Source organism: Poecile atricapillus, chromosome 1 (genome assembly GCF_030490865.1).
Source record: "Poecile atricapillus isolate bPoeAtr1 chromosome 1, bPoeAtr1.hap1, whole genome shotgun sequence".
In the NCBI taxonomy this organism is placed as follows: domain Eukaryota; kingdom Metazoa; phylum Chordata; class Aves; order Passeriformes; family Paridae; genus Poecile; species Poecile atricapillus.
The window spans coordinates 31,377,137-31,401,388 of record NC_081249.1 but is presented as its reverse complement, the minus strand read 5'-3'; the positions used below and the strand labels follow the sequence as shown (position 1 = coordinate 31,401,388).

Sequence of the window (24,252 nt, the reverse complement as noted above, 5' to 3'; positions counted from 1 at the left end):
GCATTACAGGATGATAGAGTTTTATGTGTTCAACGCTTTATGTGTTCAATGAATTTAACTGCATAGTTATTTACTGAGATTTTCCCTGTACAGAAGCATTATTTCTTTTCCAATAATTATTGGATCCAGCTAAGTAATGATTCCTAGATCAGGCTGTAATGACTTTTAATAATAATAGAACAACTATTTGTCTTTAGATATAAAAGGGGTTTCATCTTTGCCCTTATATAAAAAAGATTCAGAGTCTAACAGCACCTATGTGGAAGTTTCTGCCATTCTTCACTGTTTACATGTACCAGCAAATGCTGCAGTCCTGTGCTTTATGAGATAATTTCTTCAACAGTTAGGAGCACTAATTTTACTGTTTCTAGACTTTTTGGGTCCTGTAGATCTCCTCAGCTTGATTTACAGAGTTTTTATAGACTAAAGATGCAAGAATGAGAACTAGCCATAAGAGGCTAGTCAGGACAGTTTGTGATCATTTGGATAATTTCCACATTACAAGCACAATATATTTGCTTCCATTGAAAACATATGATTGTCTGCCCACAGAGATATCACTGTGAATCATGGACATCACTGTAATACATCTTTGTCAAATAATTTTTTCAAAACAGCAAATGTCACAAAACTCAACTTTTTAACTTTTAGAAGTGAAATAAGCTAGAACTGCTTGACAAAAGAAAACAGGACATTATTAAACTCAGTTATCAATAGCTTCCAATCTTTTCTGATTTGAAAACACCCTGAAAATTTTCCAGTGGAAGAACAAGCTAATTTAAAGCTGCTGATCGTGGGTTGCATTCCTCAGTCACTTCCCACCAACTTTATTTGCATAGTTCATGGACAATTTAAAACCATCATCTTCAACATTCTAAGAATTAAACAGTTGTTTCCATCTGCTCAGAACTACACAAAATATTCACCTAACATTCTAAATTTTCCCATGTTTGATCTCAATTTAGAAGCAAATTTGTATTTGGAAAGTGTGAGCAAATGTCTTTCTGGGTATTTTCCAGTTCTGAAAAGGGAAAGTTTACTAATACCTTTCTTTATGTAATTAAGAAAGAAAACTAAACCCTATCTTTTTTTGAGAATGCAATCATTTTTTCAACAAAGAAAACAAAAAAAAGTGTAAGTGAAACCCTACAGGGCAAATAGTTCTCCATAAAGTATACAGTTACAAACAATTAGCACATTTGCTAATCCAAAACAAAGTGAGTTTGAAAAAAAAAATCAGTCTGGCATTACCTATGTGGAAGAAGTCAGAAACCACTGGTTGAAATGAAGAAGAGTAGCCTTGACATTTTAATACTGAAGCAACAACAGTGTCAAAGCCCTGTGAAAACCCAGCTACTAAAGGATGATGCAGAAAAAGTGGTATTAGTGTACATTCAAGACACACTTCATTAATTCTTCAATTCTGAATGTCTGTGGCTAAGAATTTTCAGAGGGATAACTCTGGGGTAATACAAACAAGATTTTTAAGGAGCACTCTACAGGCAATGAGCTACTAAATTGCATCCTTATTTTGGCTATGAAATTATCTGAGTGCTAGAGAATGTCAGGTACGCAGCCTCAGTTCACAATATAGACTGTAAAAGTCACAAAAATACTGTCCTCTATCCTTCATTTATACTCTACAAGTTATTATATGACCTAAGCCCCATAAATTGTTTAGATAATTTAAATGATTGGTACTGTAAATTACAATCTTGCAAATGGATGAGATTTCAGAGATCCAGAGGGGGTGAGAAAGTATAGAAGTTTGACTGTACATTCAGGCAGAAGATGTAAAAGTTAACATATTTATAACATTTATATAAAAACATATGTCATGAAACTGCAGCTCTGACTGCCTTTTACAACTGCAGATAAAATTAGATCAGCTGGGAGTGGACAACAGCAGCATCCAAACAGAGTTAAAACATACTAAATTTTTCTCCCCAGTGACAGTCCTGAGGCCCAGCCTGCATAAGTAAGAATAGAATTTACAAACACTTATCCAAATGGATTTTCCTAATGCCTTCTGTCATGTTATACAAGGACTCCTTAATGTGCCAAGATTACAGCTCAGAATGCAGGAATCAACAGGGCAAAAGATACTGGGAATTTCTCCTCAGTTCTAGGAAACCAGTGACTATGTGGTAATTGCCCTGTCTGTTTCCCAGGCACTTTTACAAACCAAAATCCTTTCAGTTCTCATGTTCATGTTTTCCTTTTTGATCATTAATATGGAAACTGACATCAGGACAAGATACATCTTACTCCTTTTTTGCTAAATTACTTCAAAGCCAAAACATTAAGTTACAATATGCCAGTGTCATCTCTGTAGTGATGGATGCAGCTGGACAAAAAAGAGATCTTTCCTGTTCTGTGAGGCTCCTATTTAGCAAACTGATTTAGTCTAGTCTAATGAAAGATGTTTTGTAAAGGATGCCAAGTACTTATTGGTACCTATTGGCACTCCAGGGGAAGGGGAAGAAGTACAGTTTTTAAACAAGACCCACAAGAGTGGCACCAGATGACTGGAGCTGTGCTGGGGCAGTTACAAGCTGCTTTAAGACTTGAAGATAAATCATGAGACGTTTTTTGTCTGCACTTGCCGCTTCCATTCACTGCATAGCAAGATATCCAAACTCTCAATTACAGACAAGCTGGAGTACAACCGAGTGCATTTCTCCAACTCCTGAAGTTGAATAAATACCAACAACAAACACAAGGTAAAACCCAGTCAACTGAAACTACTCATTCCCAGTGCTCCGGGCATCTGTTCTGTCCTTGGTATCCATAACCACTGCCCCTCAGCTTGATTTTTGCTCCCAGCAGATCTTCCTTAAAAAAATACTCCTCAAAACCCTTTTCTTTTAATTTTTCCTCCTTCCATATCAAATACTATCTGAAAGCATTTTCTCCCAGCCTTCCTTCTCAAAGAAATACAAGACCCTGTGTGGCAGGGTTGATTTCACAACTACTGCTTAACCCATCAAAACAAATGGGTTAACACATATAACCCATTGTTTGAAGATAAAATGCACCAACAGGCACCACACAAAACAATGATGACTTGTGATACTTTGAATCCAAAATAGAAAAAGCTTTTCTTCTGGTAGTATATGTTTTTCAAAGTTGATTGATTCATGGAGAAATACCAGGAAATTATTAAAGCTTTTTATTATTATTAAAGTAATTCAGAAACTAAATGCTACTTTTCAAACTATTGATATGTGCCACATATCTTAAATATTCATAAAAGACTTCTTCAGAATTTATCTTCAATAGCCATTTAAGTACACAGTTAAAGAACTCGTCTTTGAACTAGCAAGGATGAGCAAAGAGCTCATCTGTTTGATCGTCCATCGTTGTTGACTTTGAAAATTTTGTATTGTCCCCCACCTTTTTGTTAAAAATATGTAAAATGCCCTAAAACTATAATTTCTATTTCATTTCTATTTTTACCTAGTTCATACTCCTATGGCCTATAAACTACAAAACAATAACAAAATAAAGCAGTGATGGCTTTCCTCTTTTTCAGGAACAACAGAAACATCAAAATCATTATGTTGATAAATTGCAATTCTATCCCAAGTTTAACTTTATTAGACTGGCATGTGAAGATACTCATAACTCTTCTGCTAAAATATGCAAAAATATAATGAAAAAATTTCAGAGCAGCAAATGAAGCTATTTATACATTTATACAAACAATTAGAAAGTAAGACTTTTGTTTTTCCCCAATAAGAGTGGATTATGGATTTTGCTGCAAAATATAGCATTGCACAAAACAGATTGCAGTCTGATTGTTTACCATCTTTTCTGTATTTCCATTACCAATTACTACCATGACATTTCAATCACTAATTTGACATCTCTCAACTTGTTTTTGTATCTTCTTTCCTAAAGCTCTTACTTTATTTCTGTAAGGAAGCTGTTATATTTTTTTTTTCCTTTCTTAAAGGTTATTAAATCTCCTTCATAGTAGAGTTATAGCGTTCCTGTATAAGCCTGGGTTCATGCATTTAAAAAACAGAATAAATGGAGACTTCCAGTTATTTAGGAAATAAAGCAGTAGAAAAATATTTTCAAGGAGTGTTTTCTTTTAGTTTCTGTGGCAGTTTAGCCAGGGAAAAAGTTTCCCTTCTCTCTATACTGAAGACAGTCTTTAGTCTGTACCTCAAACCAAAATGAAAGCCTTTTAAAAAGGAAAATCAAAGCACGTCATACTAGCTGCTTTGCCTCCTACCACCCATAAAAATCATAGTTGGTGCCTTATGGGTTCAATTTAAAAAGTCGGGTCTTGTTCATCTAGTACTAATAGTTTTCACACCTGTCATGTTTATTAGGTAGAGTCTGGGTCATCCTATAGGATAGGATTAACAAACATTAAGAGTGCCAGCTGAATAACAAGAAAAATACCTCAAGGTGGAATTCTACAAGTTTCTGAAAAATCACAGAATCATTGCAATAGGTTGGAAAAGACTACTAAGATCCAGTCCAGCCATTAACCCAGCAGTGCCAAGTCCACCATTAAACCATGCCCCCCAAGTGCCTTATCTACAAGTCTCTTAAATACCTCCAGGGATGGTGACTCAACCACTTCTCTGGGCTGTTTGTTCCAGCTCTTGACAACCCTTCTAGTTAATAAATTTCTCCTAATATCCAATCTAAAACTCCCCTGGCACAACTTGAGGCTGTTTCCTCTTGCCCTGTCCCTTATTACTTGGGAGGAGAGGCTGACCCCCACCTGGCCACAACCTCTTTTCAATGGTTGTACAGAGTGGTAAGGTCTTCCCTGAGCCTCCTTTTCTCCAGGCTAAACAGCCCCAGCTCCCTCATCTGCTTCTCATAGGACTTGGGATCCAGACCCTTCACCAGCTCTGTTGCCCTTCTCTGGATGTGTTCCAGCCCCTCAATGTTCCTCCTGAATTGAGGGGCCCAGAATTAACAAAGAAAGGAGTTTTGGTGTGTCCTCACCAGTGCTGAGTCCAGGGGGACAAGCCCTGCCCTGCTCCTGCTGGCCACACTACTGCTGCTATAGGCCAGGTCACCATTGGCCTTCTTGGCCACCTGGGCACACCCTGGCTCACGTTCAGCTGCTGTGGACCAACATCCCCACGTCCTTTTCCACCAGGCATCTTCCCAGCCTCTCTGCCCCAGCCTGTAGCACTGCCTGGGGTTATGACCCAAGGGCAGGACCTGGCCCTTCACCTTGCTGAAACTCAGTCTTTTGGCCTTGGCCCACCAATCCCACTATCCCAAAATGCTTCCAGGACACTCTACCAACCCTGTATATGTACACAACTGGAGTTTCCTCCACACAATTGTTTTTCTCTACACTTCCCCTTTGAATGTTTGACAGTATTTGGCAGCTGCCTGGGACAGCTCCAAAAACCACCTTGTCGCAAATCACAGCAGTTTTGATTGAAGGAAAGTCTCCAAAGTAAACATGCACAAAAACAAATGAAAATGCCTCCACTTAGAAACACCAGATCATTGTTCAAAAGTCCCAATAAAAATATCTTGCTGTTAATAGCTGAGCAGCACTTTTAAAACTCTTTCTTTGCTCATGTTAAAATAGAGAAAAGGCAAAACTATAATTTCAGACAGCTTATTATTAAAACGTTTTCAAAGACAATATGCTCCTACAAGGATCTGCACTATAATACATTGTTAGATTATCTATTCTTCACATTCTATATATTTCTGGGGTAAAAATTTAGCAGGAACTGCATTAAGTGTAGGGTTTTTTTAATACAGAAGTTACAGAATGATCTTGAACATAAATATTCCACAAGGTATATATTCTTGTTTCAAAACAAAATCAACATAAACACATTTCAAGAATAAATTATCTCTATCATGTTTGACTACAAACCCCTAAAATACCTTGGCAAAATTTATTTTTAGTTTTTATAGCATATATTCTATCCTAACCGCAAACATACTATTAAAAATGTCATGAACGAATACACAAATAAGCTGGAACAATCTTCTCTCTTGTACTGCACACAGAGTTCACTAGTTCATGCAGTTTTGTTCTAGAAAAATATTTAGGTTTATATTGCTGTTTAAGAATCTGCGTGAACAAAGCATAAAGACTGTATTTACCTTGATTAAACACCATGTTATGAAAAGTTTAAGCAAGGGGTACAGTCTTTGGGTGGGATTCACTTCACTGAACTGTACTGACATTAAGTAATAGGCAACTAGATAGAATTGAGAAGGAAAGGCTAGGAATCTTCAAAAGGTCCTTTTTTTCTAACTTTCAAACAGCTATCTTAAGACTATCAAACAAGACTGAATTTGCATTCCAGCATCTCATGTTTAGTAATGAACTACAACAGTAGATTGTGCTTATTTCATCCACCACCATCCCCCTCACCCCCCCATTCCCACACACAAAGAATCTGGGCTTGCTGGAAATTCTTCTGTTTCTTCTTCCCCAATATGACTGTGAGATGTCTTTTTCCTAAAATTTAGAGGTGGGTTCCCTCAGATCCTATAATCTTTTCTTTTCCAGAAACATCTTTAACTGATGTTCTTCCAGTTTTTCTGGGAATCTTTTTAAGTGACAGCCATGCAGGCCTGAGATGCTCCAAGTGTTGTCTATCAGGAAGAGGCTTAGACAGATTTTCAAAATAAACCCTGAGTTTACTAGCCAGAAAAAACATGACTTGGAGCTAAATACAACCTAGAATACAAGGGAAAAAAAGCCATATAAAAACTGGGACAGATTCTAAATCTAAGGTAGTTGACCATGACTCTAATAAAAAATAAACCTGAAATAACCCTGATACATTTTTACACTTATCTTCTCAATCCTCCCCTCCTTGTCATCCCTCCTCTTGGATTACCATTCAAAGCACTCTGTTTCCAACAGAACAAACCCCTTCCAAACTACTGACAATTTGGTGCATAAACAGAATTTTCCTTCAGTGTGGCAATTCTCCAAACAAGGACTGTGAGATGACCATATGACTGTTTTTAACACAGAACAATAACAACTTAGTACCACTACACAATAATTAATTACAAAGCAGAAGGAAAAGAAAAAGAGAAGCCATACTACTCTCTCCTGATATTCTTCTCTGTACTTAAAACCTCAGAATCCCAGGCTGATCCCTTATTAATGAACAAATAACTAGAGAACTAAACATAGTGTTTCCAGAAGTACATTAAAAAAGTTTCTTGCTGCGGTGTTTTCCTCCTGATATTTTATGAAGATTTCTGGTAAAGTGCAAACTGAACAATATCTTAATAGCTGACAAGCCAATTAGAGCAACTCGGGATTTGCAACAGAGAAGAAAGCACATTACTCACCCCTGCTCAAAGGATTCAACTCTTTTCAAACTCAGTTTTGGGACAAATCACCATCCAGAAAAAGAGCAGCTCTTCACTAACATACAGTTTTAAGTTTCAGGGTTTGTCAAACTAAGGAGGTATCTGGGGCAAGGGCTGTCACTGACTGTAAGTGCTGCACCCATCACTTGTCACTACAGGCACATCAGGGATCTACAACCACAGTTTTCACTTCAGAGCAAGCTTTTCTCTCAGTGGTCATGAGTTTGCTCTCCAGCAGTCAGCTTCTAAATGTATCTTTGTCACAGGCTAAGCTTAACATGCCTTTGTCCAGCCCTACAAATTCACTCAAAGCCTGATTCATCACACAGCTTTCCCTGGGTCATGCAGGGAAACTGCAGGGCAATACAGCAGACAGTAAGCATCACGCTCTGTACGAGTTATCAAAAAGCACAAGCTGCCAAACAGTCTAAATCCAAAGAATCCAAGCAATCATTGACCTTCATAAATCTTTAAGCTTGTCCCTAACTGTACATAAAGCATTCTCCAACTGACTACTGTCACATATTATGCAATTATCACTATGCATTCTATGTTGGTTAAATATTTTATCCACGTGCTAAGTGAACGCACAAACTCAATCAGTATGTTCAGTTCACATCACCTCTGAATCACACAAGTAGACACTTCTGCTTTTGGTATCATAATCTTCCTACAATACCTTGTTGTACATAGACATGCATTAGTCATCTGATGGTCTGCAGACATCCTGTTTGCTGGCTATCACCTAGCTGATATCAGCCACATTTCAAAGCTCCCCATAACTCCAGCAGCAGAGCTGTGGCAATTACATTTCCCATTTTATCAGTCTTCCTGACATATCCAACACAGCTGTCTCAGACTCCTCTTGTAACACAAGTATTTTGATTATCTCTGCAGTTTTTCACAGAATGGTGTGGGTTGGAATGGATCTTAAAGAACAACTAACTCTGCCATGGGAATGGATGCTTTCCACTAGACCAGGTTGTTCAGAGCCCTGTCCAACCCGGCTTTGAACACTCCCAGGGATGGGGCATCCACAGCTTCTTTGGGCAACTTGTTCCAGTGTCTCACCACTCACACTGTAAAAACATTACTTCTTAATATCTAATCTAAATCTACCCTCTTTCAGTTTTCTCTATCTCTATTACTGCAAAAATAGTATTACTCTATATACTGCAAAAAGTGTTGCACACTTATTCTAGATTATGTCCCAGCCCAGATGCACCCAGCTGAGATGCCCTCCCTCAACTGGAAATACCTCTTTTTGACATCTGCCCGTACCCCATACATCATTTTCACGATCGTGTCAAACTGACAGACTAAAGACAAACTTGAACCCACTTACCCTCATAAAGGCCTTTCTCCTTCAAAATCTTCCATTGCTGAACTCCCTCTTCATAGGTAAAGTTGTTGCATTACTTCCTAAGCTGAGGCTGTAGCACCATCCAGTTTCAGGCATTCAGCACTGATGCCAGAGTCAGGTGCCCAGGCTCTGTTAACAGTCAAGACAGAAAGCAGGAATTGGGTGCCTAATTAAAAATCTGCCTCTTTCCACTGATTACATAAGAGCTCAGACTGTCATACTGCTAATTTTGACACCAAGGTTAAACTGGGTAAGAGAATTCAAGACAGTGTGTGGCCTGACACTTTGCTTGGTTGAATTCAGTCCCTTTAGCATTATCTAATTGTCCAATTAATTGTTTAGTCACTCCATCTAAAATTGCGCACTAGAAATTAATGTCCTCCTCCCATCTGCAAGTTTCAGCTTGCTTTCAATACATCATGCTAACAATACCAACTCCAGGAAAAAACAAAACAAAACAAAACAAGCCTCAAGAAAACTAAACAAGCCAAGTCCCAGAGAATAATTCATCACATATATCTACCTCCTTCTATCTCTCTTGAGTCAGTTCCTTGAGTACATTTATAGTTCTTACACTAACCTAATCTTCCTCCACCTTGAGCAGTATTTTTGATGCAGCACCATGTTGAATGGCTCAGTAGAATCCAGAGAGACCAGATCTAGCCCATTTATTTTTCTAGAAAACCTACTTTCTTATTAAAAAAAGATACTAGGCCAGTTTGAGATGACCTATCTTAGAAAAATAGATTGTGTTTCATCCTCCCTCCACTCAGCTCCCTGTCTTTAATTATGTATTCCTTAAAAAAAAATTCTAAGGTTATTAGGGTCAAATTAACAAGCCTGAAGTTGCCTAGATCACATTCTCCGTATATATAAAATTCAATAGCATGAGTAATAAAAATCCCCTAAAAAGTCTTAATAACAGATCTATATTTCAATCACATATTAACAAGTTACCTTTAAGAAATTCCCAAATTGGAAATTCCCAATGGAGCAACTTAAAAAGCCATTCTGACAGCCAGCAAGTCTGATTGATTTTAAAATATGAGAGATGCAAAAACTGGATGCTTCTTCTCATAAATGTAAAATCATGAGTAAAGCACCCAAGACTTCCTGAAACCTCCTGAGACCACAAAAACACAGGACATAGCTAAAAACCCCTGTATAACTTTATATGTGTTGGACTCGATGATCTCGGGGGTCTTTTCCAGTCTTAATGATTCTATGGGAAGTTCCAGTGCAAATATGAAATGTTTGTGGGATTCTTTTACACAAGCCTCTAAGAGTTGCTCATGACCTTAAATTCTCATTATTCAGTACAATTTCTTATGTTCACAAACTGTTGAATACGTTCATGTAGGCTTTTCAATTACTTGGGGCACTCGAGCATGCAACATCTGGAGACGTTTCTGTTATAAAGCATGATGATTTTCTTGATAATATTCAAAGGATTTTAAAAATAATAAATACACTATTCATTTCAAGAAAACAGTTAACATTCTGTAAGATTTTTTTTTTTTGTTTTCTTCCTCTTGTTTTAGAATTTTGGTATCTCTACCAGCTTGACATAAAAATGAAAAAAAAGCAAAAAAGCCAAAACTTAAAAGCACAAAACTTTTCCTTATTCTGCAATTTTATCCTCTTTTTCTGACCGACATTTGCATTTCTCTGCCTTGAGCTGAAAGCAATCATCTTGTTAAAAGGTAATATTTGTATATGTTGCCTGCTTCAGACAAATTTGGCCTGAATTTTAATATACTTACTGATTCATTCTTCAAACAGCAGAAGTATGAGTTGTGCATCTTGGTGCTTCAGAAGTAGGTTTTAGCTGCCTGCATATGTCACACAATAGTCAAAATAGGCAAGCAGTTAAGATTTCTGCTGAATATCATGGCTAAAAATGTCGAATTGTGCTAAATTAATAGCTATGGGACATCCAATAGGAGGGGTAGAAGTGGGAGGGCAGGCACCAATCTCTTCTCTTTGGTGACCAGTGACAGAATTCCAAGGGAATGGCATTAAAAATGCTTATTTTCTGTGTTGGAAAGGTTAGGTTAGATATAAGGAGGAGGTTCTTCACCCAGAGTGTGGTTGGGCACTGGAACAGCTCCCCAGGGAAGTGGTCACAGCACCAAGCCTGACAGAGCTCAAGAAGCATTTGGACAACACCCTCAGGCACGTGGTGGGATTTTTGGGGCTGTCCTGTGCAGGATCAAGAGTTGGACGTGATGATCCTTGTGGGTTCCTTCCAATTCAGATTAAAGTGTCAGCACATGAGCAGATGCATAACCAAAAGCTTCAGTTCCACTGAAGCAAGCAGAAAAGTTAAGATTTCTCCTGATGTAGATTTTAAGACACCTGACTTCTTGGGAGACCTCAGATCACTGACAATTGCTCCTGACTTTACTAAGGGCTGCAGATCTTCAGTGTCTACCAAGGACTTTTATTGAGATGTCTGACTTCAGATTAAAGATATGAATTTGAAAATTTTCCCTGTCCTCCCCAAAGTTATGACAAATCCTGCACTAAAGTTAAAAATAACTATGAGCCTATTCTGCTATTTATTCTTCAGAGTAGCATGCTAGCAATGCCTCAGTCTGAAGCAAACTGCAGATTTTTTTGTCTTTCATTGCAGTGCTGCAAGCTATTGCAGCCCATACATATGAAAACCATACAGAGTGTTTACAGGTGTTTGTACTGCACAGTCCAGACCTTTTGATGTGGGGAAGTCTGTACCTGAGCACCTACATGGTCACTTTCTATCTTATCTTCCTAGCTAAAAGCAAAATACTAATGGAAGTAGGAAATTATCCATATGCAGAGTTTCCAAGAATGAAAGTGGCGTGGTAGGTAGCTGGTTTTGGAGGTTGGTTTAGATGGTTGAGATTAAGTGTTAATTCTCTCAGTAGGTTTCAGTGAAACAATTATTACTGAAACCCTCATTCTGTGGTAGCTCATCTATGTATCTCCCAAGGATAATATGGACATTATTAACCATTAGGTACTGGACATTTTGTAATTTAAACATTGTAACAGCTTTATAATTAAAATGCAAACACAGGAGTAAAATTAACATTATTGAATTGAATGTAAGCTAGGACAGGATAAAATTCCAAACACTTTAAAGGGCTTGATGTAAGAATAGCATTTAATTCCAGAAAAGGCTTGATTTTTGTGTTTGCACAGAACATAATATAGACAAAATATTTGTAAAAAGAGATAGAAGTAATAAGAAAGAGCCCAAGTAATAGCCCCTAGATCACCATCATTTCCAGACACTTAAAATGTTTGAAATTCTGTCTCTGCCATCCCCTATGTGCCCTCTTCAGCTGTTCTCATCAGCTATGTGATATCATGTCCTCTCACTCTTCTTTGTTTCCTTCTCCCTGCGTTCAGGCTCTATTCAATACCATTACGCCATCATGTAACATATTATTCAAACTCAGTTCTTCATCTCTCTCTTCGCTGCTAAAAGCCATGGTTAGCTCTGTATACTAAAGCCACCAGTCAGAAAACCCTCTAATTGAATACAGAATATTACAGAAAGGCCAAGTGCCACACATTATGCAGTGACTGCACGTGTAGTTACTGCAATTATATATGTCACATTGGCATGGGGCATGAATCAATCTAGCATTAACAAGAGGATGATGAACATTATGCTCTAAGAAAGAAGATCACTATGTATTTAACACAGCCACACAGTCACACATGGCCTGTTCTGCATTTGTATTTACAAACTGGCAAAAAGGAAAAAGAAACAAGCTAGCAAATGCTGGTGGTTTTTGCTAAAAAAACCCCAAACTGTAAAAGCAGACAGTAAACTTGCAGTAAAAGCTAACAACAATAATCATAATGCAGCTTGCTGTGCTTATATTAACCATTACCCCTCCTTAGTCAGTCACCTGTGTTGTTTGTCCACTCATTGTCTACTGTACTTCAGCAGGGCACATTTTCTAGAAATGACACCCAGAAAATTGACTGAAGAGGAAGCTATTACTTAAAAGGGGTGACATAACCTGTCTCATACACAATTAAGGAGCCTTGATCCAAAAAATTATGTGGAGCTTTACATATGCAACATGGAGTTTGACTCCTAATAGAGAAGCCACTAAATCTACGTCAGTGGAAAGAAAGTATGCACCAAAATGCCAAGCAAGCAGGCAAACAGAAGTGGTAGCATTCTCTTTTCCTCTTCTATTTTCTCTCCAGACCTCCTCTAATACAAAGCTACAATCAGGTAGTGCAACCTGACAAAATATGGAATGGGTTGCACAGCCAGGGCCGTATTTGAGAAACACTTAATTAGGATGATATGCCGTCCCTGTAGGGGAGCCCCAAACGCTGGCTTTTAGCTCTATTATTATGTATTTCTTTGCAAGTGTGGAGACAAACTCCAGAGGGGAGAAGTCATAACTGTCTTGGGGTAGAATGACAATTCTTTTTTAATTTCTTCAGCAAGAAGCAGCACTGCATTGGATGGAGATGAAGGATTGCCTCGGGCATTTCTTTTCCAATGCATACAATGATTAATAAAAGAAAGAAAGATAGTATGAATGACTAGTATTACTGCAATTCCTTTTAAGTCATAATATAGCTACAGGGTCTGGCAATGCTAATTTGCTGCTGGCAACTTTATCCTGGCCTTCTTGGGATGGAGAAAGATCTGTAAGTGCCTGCCTTATTCTCAAGTTGTTACTCACTGAGCAGTTCAAGATGGTGAAAGGAAAAAACTATACATAAGGCCCTAGAGCATCCTGTTATGCACTCTATTCCATTCTGTCCCAATTAAATAACTGAGTCCACAGTATCGACCATTTGCTTTCATTTCAGTTGTAGGCACAGTCATGGCAGCACACCTCTCTAGACTTTTCAGTAATTGATTCTCAGTCTGCATTTAGACACACATCTAATGCAAGAAAAGCAATGCTGAAGGAGAAAGGGCATCTGCTGACTTTGCTTGATCTTACAAACAAATTTGATCTCCCTTAGCAGGAGCAGGGGAATAACATCTCTGAGAAGTCAATACATTGAGAAGTCACCATTGACTCTATTCCACCATTCATTATTTGCTGAAATCTGTAACAGGGCACTGAGGGCACTACATCAGGGACAAGGACACTGAGATGTTTCAATTTCTGCATGCAATCATAAGCATCACATTTGACCAAGAGCATCCTGCTTCACCTCTCACTACATCCTACTCCCACACCAGCAAAACTTCCTGCCTCTACCAGAAGACTCATTTTATTAGTCTGTTTCATACTGCCTTGCAGTTCAAGCCACACCCCCATCTCATCAGCTTCTCTTACTCTCTGGAATACCAGAAGCAACTGCTCAGCTCAAAACAGCTGCTCTGCACGCAGGAAACAAGAGGCATCCTATGACTGAACTTTGCTTGGAAATGAGTGGACAAGAGTCTTCTCACTTCTGCTAACAGGAACCCCACCAGGACAGAAAATTCTCTATCAGGGCATAGAAATGTGACCATCAGCCCCTGCACCCTGCCATACCACAGGACATAAAGTAGCTCTTCCACTGGGGAGAAGGAAATACTTGACAAATGTTTGTGAAGTGCCCAGCAGGGTTCAGTTCCCATTCTGAAGGATACTGCTCTATGCTACAGCAATGCTCAATGACAGGCAGACCTGCCTTCTTCCATCTCTGGACATTTAAGGAGAAAAACTAAAGAAAAACTGGTTTATTCCTACAGCAGAAACAGGCATCAAATATTGGCCTTTCAGTGTAGGCTGCAGTTTAAATCTCACAGACTTCCAGAAACACATTTGTCCAAATACAAAGATACCATACTGTCACTAGCTATTGGACTTCCTCACCTACTGTGGGCAATGCACCCAAATAAGAACAGAAATCCCCTGGCCAATATAATGAATGACCTACAATATAAAACTTGGAAATAAAAGTGTACTACTGGTACCAGAACATCAGATCTTGTCAGCACTTCATTATTTCCAAGGCTGAAGTTCCTTTAGATTTCTCAGCCTCTAATTTATGATGAATCTTTGAACTCCTGCCTTCAGTGTCAACAGATCATCACACATTACAGTAGTAATCACTACAATTATCTTACCTTACTCCACCTGTCACAAATGAAATTCAGCATGTGTATCCTGTTCTTTTTTTAATGAAGTCTGAAAGACACAAAAAGAACAAATTATTTCTAACTGAATCAATCCAAATAAACAGGCTACTAGTATAGGGTTTTTTTTTGGGGGGGGGTGGGGGGACGGCAGCAGTGTAGGAACAAAACCCCACTAAAAACCTGTGAAAAAATGGTTAGTGTTAACATTTTATAACATAGCTTCTCTATCATTTGAAACAAAATTGTTCTTTCAGTTTCACACCTTCACCTCTTTATTTACACTCAGGGAACAAAGTCTCTATAACTGCGAGGTAGCAAATTTTTTATCTTAAGGTCAAAACATGAACTTTTCAAGTAGTACGCTTTCCAGTATAATTTTTAACCCAAAATGTCTACCATCTTGCTTCAACAGAGCATGTTAGAAATCTCTGACTGTGGTACCAGAAAACTATGGCAAGTCAACAGGTTTTTATGTGGAGAAGATGCTTCTCTATTAAAATGCACATATGGGGCAATCATATAAACATATACAGTAAGATTAAGATAGGTAAATCATTAATTCACAGAAAAATGCAGTCATAAGAAAGCACTCCTCAAAAAATTAAATTTATGAAAGATTCATACATAAAGCAGTGTTCAAATGTGTGATGCAGTGATCAAGATGCAATTCATGAGTTTACAGCAAAAGTAACAAAGGAGAACCAGGACTGAAGTAAAAGAAAGAAGTCAAAAAGTACGAAGATAAAACAGCACACAAAAGACTAACAAGAACTTCTGCTACCAATTGGGAGCTTATCAGTTGAAAAAAACCAAGAAGAAAAAGGGCCTTTGAGTCAGATAACACAGCCACAAAAAGGGAGATACTTCACCAGGGTTTACTAGCCAATATGCTCCTGTTGCTACAAGAAGCAGCAATGAAACTAAGTCAGGAACACTCGCTACAACAAGCGGAACACCATCCAGCTCAGTGCGCAATGTGTAGAGAAAGACTTGTGTGGACAAGGAAGAGCTGCCTTCTGCAAAATCGCTGTTAAACTCAAAGTGGAAGCTGAGATGAGTTACAATTTGCTCTTCACAGATACATGACAAGGGCTTTCAACATTGAGGTGAAAAATGTGTTAAGATAAACAGGATATTAACAAAGTAACAAGCCTAAGCTGAATAATAGCAAGGAAGGAAAACAGTTTAGCCAAGGGTAACCTCGTTTCTATATAGGAATGTTAGGCTGATGTTAACACTAGACTTAACTCAGGAAACTGCATCCAACCCTGTGCTTTAATGGACTCATCAGCAAAGCATCTAAAATCTCTTACAAAATTATACCTCTTCATAGAAGTGACCTGCAAAGCAGCTTAGGTTTTGGTCTCTTTTCATCGTCTAAGGTGAGGGCAGAACAAACTCGAGGTTCACATCTATGACTATCAGTTCAGATGAGAAGTTACAAAGCATTTAATTAACCCTGGCTTTTTGTCCTCCATGAGGACAGAGACATCTAACATTATCTGGAGCTCTTTTCCGGGTAAGTGTGATATGCAATGTCATATATTATTTAAAATCATTTTTATATTGACATATTAAGTTGCAAAGTTCTAATTTTATATTCTTTGTAACTTCAACTGTACTTATTTAGTATGGTTATTTTTTTCTTTTTCCACTCTACAAGCAGGGCAAGTGCTGTGAAAGCTCCTAGACACCATGAAGGCTACTCCCAAGACAAGTCATTGCCAGTCACAAGATCAAGAGCTGATACTGTGGATCTACTGCATTAAAATCTTGTAATAATGAACCACCATTAACCTTCAGATATCTACAAATACAAATACTTCAACCTGGTCAGTTATTATTTATTTAATTTAAAGGAAGAAATTAAAATGACAGCAATGATAAAGGAATCTAAAAATTCTATTTACAACATTGTTATAAAAGGAAACAAACTGACAAAAACCAGATTACTTCAATGCACGCAGACTGACAAATCCTTTGCAACTTTGTAGCTTAGCTCACGTATCTGTAAAATAGAGACAATGGAACCTAGTAACTACATTGAGCTTCTTTGCTGCCAAGTCATATTCATAATTTGTTCATTACCTTCAGGAAGTCACACACATCCTGCAAAGCAACACTGAGATTAGTGATGTGTTCTAAAATCAGCCCATCAGCGAGATATTTTAAAAAATATTCCAGCTTCTGCAGAGAAGGCAAGACCTTCCTACCAATCTCTCTGCAAGTTCTGACCTCCTGCAGATGCCCTCCTGCTCTGCCTCTCCTTCTGAAAGCAACTCGTGTTTCCAACTACATTTATAGAGGCCATCTTTAAGTTCTCCTCTTTGACACAACCACAATTTTTAATTGCCCTCCAATTCTGTTGCACTTTGGTACCTGATTAAGAACCATCGAAGTGCAGCTTTATCTAGAGCAACTAAACTGAAGACCAGCAGCATATACCTAGACATTACATTCCCAGAGATGCCAATGGCATTTGAAGATGAATGATTCTAACTGGGCAGCAATTCAAGCCACCCTTTTTCACCTTAGTTTGTAAAGTTTTTAAATTATATTGCCCTGTAATAGCAGTAAAACTACAGCAGATTGTGGTAATGTACTACTGTAGACTGCAGCAAAGGACCATCTTTACATGTTCTGCCTTCTGTTTCTGGCCTCTTGCATTGAGATATCTTCATTACAGAAAAAAAAAAATATTCTTTTATTAAAGACTGCAGCATGATTTTGCATAATTAAAACCATACAGAAATTGTTTCACAATCAACCAATGATGGCAGTTCAAACCTTAGAGCTTGGTGCCAGATTTTAAAAGCCATTCACTGTAAGGAAATTATATATAGTGAGACTTTTTTCCTCCGCTTACACTGGCATCCAGGGTTACCAACAAACAAAAGGACAACATCAGTTCTCAATTAAATCTGCAATACCATTATTTCAAAGTACTGCAGAAAGAGATGTGCATGACACTATTTTCTGTAGAAAAACATGAGTGTGATAAAAACCAAACATAAAAATAACAGGAAGTATACATGGTTCCACTGGAAATCCCTCACTTTCTCCTCCATGTTCCCTTCTTCCTTCTTTCTGACTCACTGGATAGCAACTAAGTCATTCCAAGAAGGAAGGCACAACACTTTTCCTTTGCAATTAAATGTGGTGCCAACACCTCTGAACCCATGCAACCCATGGTACCAGGTGTGATTTTGTCTATTAGTTAATCAGGGAAAAACAGAGCTACTTTGACTGGAGGTTAGCCTTGACAGTTTTTGTCCAGGTTCAGTCCAACAGATGTGCTATTCCCCCAAGAGCTTTGCCAGTCTAAAGTAGGTATAACTTAAATGTCTTTTAAAAAAAAAACAAGCACACTGCATCAAAAGCAAACAAACTAACAAACAAAAAAAGAATCCACCACCCACCCCCCTTCTCCCCAGAATACTTGGACAGAAAAAAAGAGCAAAACAGAACACTTTGCAAAAGGTACAATGCAAAACCAAAGCTCTCTAACAAGCTCGGGACAGGGAAGGACTGTTTGCTGATAATACTGGCAAATTTGAGGAGCAAGAACCTCTGCAGTGGACAAGAAGATGAGGATGAACCACAAGACAGCAGAGTTGCAAACTAACAGTCAAAGCAAGTTGTTAGATCTGGTGTAGCTCAGAAGATACTTCCTGTAAACACATTTTAAAGACTTGAGTTTCCAATAATCAGTCTACAAACACAGGCAGCATGTTTTTTTTCTAGCAGACAGAAAGCAGAAAATACTGCGTGTCCTGCTGTGCTCTGTCTGATCTCCTTTGCTTTGGGGCAAATAAAACTCTCTTGCAACTATATATGATATTCTGGACTCTTTCCTCATTCCCCATTTTGAAATACCAGCTTACAGGAAATATAGGAACATAAAGAAGATAAACTCACTTCATTCTGAGCAAATCATTATTGTGATCAATATGGCACTTCTTTTTGCAGTACTTACACAAGACACTGTCACCGTTACACCAAAATATACCCTCCAGAAAAAGAGTGAACTTGCCTTGTCCTCATCTCACTTCCCAGAATTATTTCAGATTTGCTTGCATTATGTATGCAACTTGTACTGTGCACATTATGTACACAACATTAAAATTTTATCTATTCTCAGTTCCTGGTTGGGAAGAAATAAAACACATCGGCAACTCTATCTATCACCTGGTTACAGCAGTGCTTTAGCATTCCTAATGTTAGGCTGTGTTCCTGAGGGAGTCACAACTTCTTTTCAGGCAGAAACACAGGTAAAATTTACCTTATCCTGCACCTGATTTTTATGAAAAGAAAATCACAGAACAGAGCAATACCACCCCAGGTTGAACACACAGAGTCAGAACCCTGAGCATGACCCAACATTAGGTCCATTCCTCAACACTGTCAAATACACACCTCCACAAAGTCAGCCTAGATAAAGAGAGCAGTTCCACAAAATGGGAAGCCAGGAAGAGAAGATTACAAAAGACAGCCTCAAGGTCAAAGTGATTTGCACAAGTGGATCCTGTATTTCATATTTTATTTTACACACTAAAGAGAAGTTTGATTTCACAAGCATTGACCCAACCCAACCATCTGCTATGTGTTTATGCAAAAAAGATGAGGTGATACCCAGGACCATGGTGCACCAACTGTGAACAGTTTTGTAGTAGTGTTGACAGTAAATAAATGGTGTCCAGTATCTAAAATTCTTACTCTCTTCTTCCATTTATTCTAGCATTGTCACAGTAAGACACATTTTACTTAGCTACCAAATGCCCACAATGTCTCTCCCTTTTTTTATCATGGGAGGCTATGTTTTCAAGCTAGATAATGTTTCACTGTAAAACTAAACATCCAAGGAACAATGGCTGGAAATTATCTTCATGCCGTGTAATCAACTGATAGTTTTCTGAGGATGTTCAGTTTTGCACAAATTTCCAAGATGTTGAGACATTAAGATGGGTTTTCCTTATTGCACTGACCTTGTACTGTTCATTTTATGAGCCCCCAAATGCAGCTTGAGAGCTCATGTAAATGGGAACATTGGGTACTCCAGCCATGAAACATACAGTAAAATATGGAGAAATCTAGGCTCCATTATTAGCTTTTCATATAAATAGTCATGCTTACTGTGAAGGCTGTTTTCTCAGAAATGTGAATCCCAAAGGAACAGGGGTCAAAAATGAAAGTTCTAAGGAAGTTGGGAAAGACATCATACTTTCAAAAAATAAATGCTGCACATTGTAACATGCTTTGTTCATCAGCTACCACAGCCCTCCCAAACGCCTATTTGACACATACCTTCTTAGCAGTCTTTTAGATGTCCACAAATGTTGCTAGTGACAATAAAGCACTGTGCTAGGAAGAAAAAACTCTTCCCATTAATCCTGATAACTTGCTCATCCAGGGAAGGATCAAGTCTTCATACAAATTGAGTCAAATTACAAGAGTTCTTGTCTCCTGCTTGTCACAAATATAACACCAGCTAAGCAGATCTTCACTGGTAAGTGTTCTGTCCTCCATTTGTCTTTCTGCTAAATTTTACAGAAAATTGCTATTTAAAGACACCCCAGTTTTTTAAAGAGACAATTCTTACCTGTGCCAAACTTTTTCTAGCCCACAATAAAATCTTACCCGTGGCCCCTCGTGACATTTTGATTTTCCATTAAATTAAAGACTATGGTGATGTTTAGATATCTGAAATATAAATCCCACTAACAAGTACATAAAAGATATGTAGTCCTTCTTGAGGTATTACAAAATATTTGCATCCCCCCCCAAAAAAGGCAAAGCATTACAAGGAAGTCAGAATCAAGACAACATGGGTGTTGAAGCCAAACCCCTCCCTTCCTTAGATCACACACACACACAGACACTGACAGCCTTCCCTCACTTCCACACATAAAGAAAGCTGTTTCCCTCACACTCTGACTGTGCAAATGGAAGTTTATCCTTCCATGTACCCAACCAGATCCGCCCCCCTCACTGCTCTCTGTACCCTGAAGGTGCTCATCTCTTCCCACCATGCCCATGCACTCTGCCTCTCTTATTACATACCAGTGAAAGTGTAGACACTTTTCCATGCAACTTTCTGTGTAAAATCAGTTTTCTGTAGAAGTGTCAGCATTATAATATCATGTTCTCATCACAATCTATAAAGCTATGGGACAATGATGAGAAATCTTTCTTGTGCAGGCAAAACCACAAAGGCCACATTCTTCCTATTACTCACTACCTCCTGTTTACCAAAACACAATTGAAAGTCATCTATTTCTCTCAGGAACAGAGAATAATTTAAGTAACTTTTCCCAAACACCCACATTTGAGAGAGAATTTATGACAGAAAGAGCTCACTCTAGCCAGCTCAGTTGCATGCATTTTTATGACATGTATTTAGAGCCATGATACTAATATTTAGCGATAGTAATACTTGTGTGACACAATCCTTTTCATACAAATCCACCATACTATCATATAGAGCTCAAAACAGCTCTTCTTCCAAGTTTTCCTGAAACATCGGAGGACACTGTCAACATGCCATTATTTATTTCATGTCCTTGTATGTGCATTATACAAATCAACATTTTACCATTTTGCTCCATATGTTCTCAGGAGAAGCCCTTCCAACTGCTTGACAAAAATAACACTGAAGCCTGGAAAAAAATAAATCTTATGCTGTAAAGTCAGATCACTTGTGTCTATTTTTGAAATGAGACAGAAGAAATCTTTCATAGCAGTTTGTATTTCAGGAATCTGGGACTTATAATACATTCACCTATCACACACAGGAAACCCAGTGAAGTTACTGGCATTTAGTGCAATCCAGAATATTGCAGTGCTGTCTTTTTTTTTTTTAACAGCAGACTTGCTGCCCAAATAACCTGCATGCTCTGTTATTCACCTCTGCCTGTAGCTGCCTTGCCATCTGGCACTATCAAGTATTTATCTAAAAAGTAAATTTGAATTAAGGATCATGAACCCATTCCCTTTTAAACTGTGTTTCACCTGAACATAGAAGGTCAATTCACAGTTATGTGAGACATCAAACCTAGCAAATAGATGCTGTTTATTTAAGCTCACGCAGACAAGTCAGAGGTACTCTGCTGCTTTAAAGGCAAAGCATCAATTTGAAATGAAAACTGAGCTAATCCCAGATTTCTACATCCCTATAAAATACAAGGACAGTTCTGCACAGAAATAACATGCCATCATAATCCAGGCCATAACCTCATTTAACCAGAGCAAAATGAACTATCCTCATCCTTACACTGGCTCTGACTCATATTGCTCACATGCAAGGATTTTATTCCAATGTATCTCCAGTTTACATGGGCTTATTTCAAACATGCAAAAAAAGAACCAAAAACTTGGAAAAATACCCCAACTCATACAATTTTTCCTTCCCTCCATTTCAAATTCCTATTTGAAAACAGAAATGCTGTGCTGTTCTCTGACAAGGATGTACTACACAAACACCAAGATGCTGCTTTTTCATACACTGCCGAGTCCTTTCTCAGGAAGTCTAATGTCAAACAGCATATCACCATAGAAAATATGGCCACCATTTTTTCTGGGGAAAAAATATAAATCCTTATTCAGTGCACGTGTCATCTTTTACTCTGTATAAAACTCAGCTTCTGATACAGTAGTGGTCCAGTTTGATTTGATCATTAGCAAAAACTGTAATACAATAAAAAATATCACTCCTATTAAAGACAACTCACATAAATTAAATGAATTGCAATGACATGATTGGATTCCCCCTAAGTTCTTCATCAGGCAAGGCTAGTTATAAACCATTGCTAATGCAGCTTTTGTGTAAAATAGGAGAGTAGATGCTTCCTCCCACTAAAGAATTTTGGAGAAATGCTGTATTTTCTAGGGTCCCCATTTCTCCACATACTACCCACAGCAACAGCTGTTTCCTGCAGCCATTTCCCACTGTCATGGCAGGAAGAGGTAGAACAACATGCCTAAGGATGATGCCACTGTCTGTTTTGAAACTTCTGCTCAAGGACTGAGAGAGCAGAACAGAGAAGAGATCAGCGTTATTCCAGCAGCTCCCCAACTGCCAGGAAGGCTGACAAAGGGCTCAGAGTAACACAGTTAGAGTATGGCCACAAAGGAAGCCACCAAAAAAATAAAATAAAATAAAAAGCAGGAGGTTTTACAAAGGAAGAAACAAATACAGGACAGCCTGAACACCCCACTTGTTGTTTGGAACACAAGCAGCACGAGGAGCAAAAGGGAAGTGCTGAATTACATGTACTTTGTGGCATTCAAAGCTTTCCTAGGTGGAAAACCTACCAGAGGGAGAGAATCCACACCTGAGCAGCTGAAGTGAGAATCAAAAAGAGGCCCTAAATTTCAGCAGGAATTTCACAAAAGTTTTAGAGAAGGCAAAAATAACAAAGCATGGCTCTGAAGTAATGCAGAGATGAGAAAAACAGCCGTGATATCCTGTAGGTTAGGAACAGGAGGGGAGAACAGAGAGCTGGAATCTTCTGTTTGGGTTTACTAAAAAGAAAGGCCAAGGAGATCATGAACTCTCACAGTTCAAGTCCTGCCAAAAGTACCAGTGAAATACTCCAAATAGCTTCTGCCACGTATTACCTTTGCAGCATAATACAAAGCCATCTTAAAGTAACAAAACCCAGCTTTCAGGGTGCCTAGAGAGCAGACTTTGACAAGCCTTTACTGGAAAATCCCTCCATAGAAGGATCAAATGCAGCTGGTTCCTTTCCTTTCCACTTAACACAGCTATGATCACTTAACTGCACAAATCTCTCCTACCTTGGATATTTATGTTCACAGCTGTAACTTGCTACTATATTCCAAAGAAGTCACATAATTACTGACATGGTATCACAACAATCACTACTAGAATTGCATTAGTTCTTCACAGAAGTTCTCCTACTCACATACAGCAAACTGTCTAGCTATCTTGCAAGACTGGATTTTTTGTTCTTTTTTTCAGCTGACATTCATTTTTCCTTAGTGGCATCCCAGTGGCAGAAGGACATGAGGGAGTTCTCTCTGGTGGTGAGCTCTTGCACAAAAAGTCTATGGACAAATAGATGGAGAGGATGTCTTGAGGTTTGTGTTGATTTAGGGACAGTCATCCTGGTTTTTAGATGTTTCAGGGGCTGTCATCCTGTTTTCTAGATGTTAAGCATGTTCTTGAAATGTCTTTTGAAAACATTGATTTTAATGTTAATTATTTAACTGTGTCCACAATGTGTTACAATAAAGAAATTACGTAAACTAAACTGAAGGTAATTGAGTTTTATTATAATAAATTATTTGTTCTGACATAATATAGAATTGGTACTTAAATGCATACTTAAAGGCAATCATTAAGGCACAGTTCTGATACAATCTTAATTAATAGCAATTAAGATAGAAATCAGTGGAAAAATAAAGACTATAAAGAATGTTTTAT

The 24,252-nt window shown here is 38.2% G+C and overlaps 1 protein-coding gene across 8 annotated transcripts in view; it reads right to left on the bottom strand.

Annotated features, from left to right (window-relative positions):
• INPP4A (inositol polyphosphate-4-phosphatase type I A) overlaps window positions 1–24,252 on the bottom strand; it is a 109,545-nt gene that overhangs the window by 55,330 nt on the left and 29,963 nt on the right. For 7 of the 8 annotated variants that reach the window (XM_058838653.1, XM_058838663.1, XM_058838636.1 and 4 more), the window contains exon 2: window positions 14,796–14,856. The gene's annotated coding sequence lies outside the window, so the exon portion shown is untranslated. Of the gene's footprint in view, window positions 1–8,686; window positions 8,834–14,795; window positions 14,857–24,252 lie in introns of all 8 variants that reach the window. The other variant, XM_058838628.1, reaches the window with a different exon arrangement.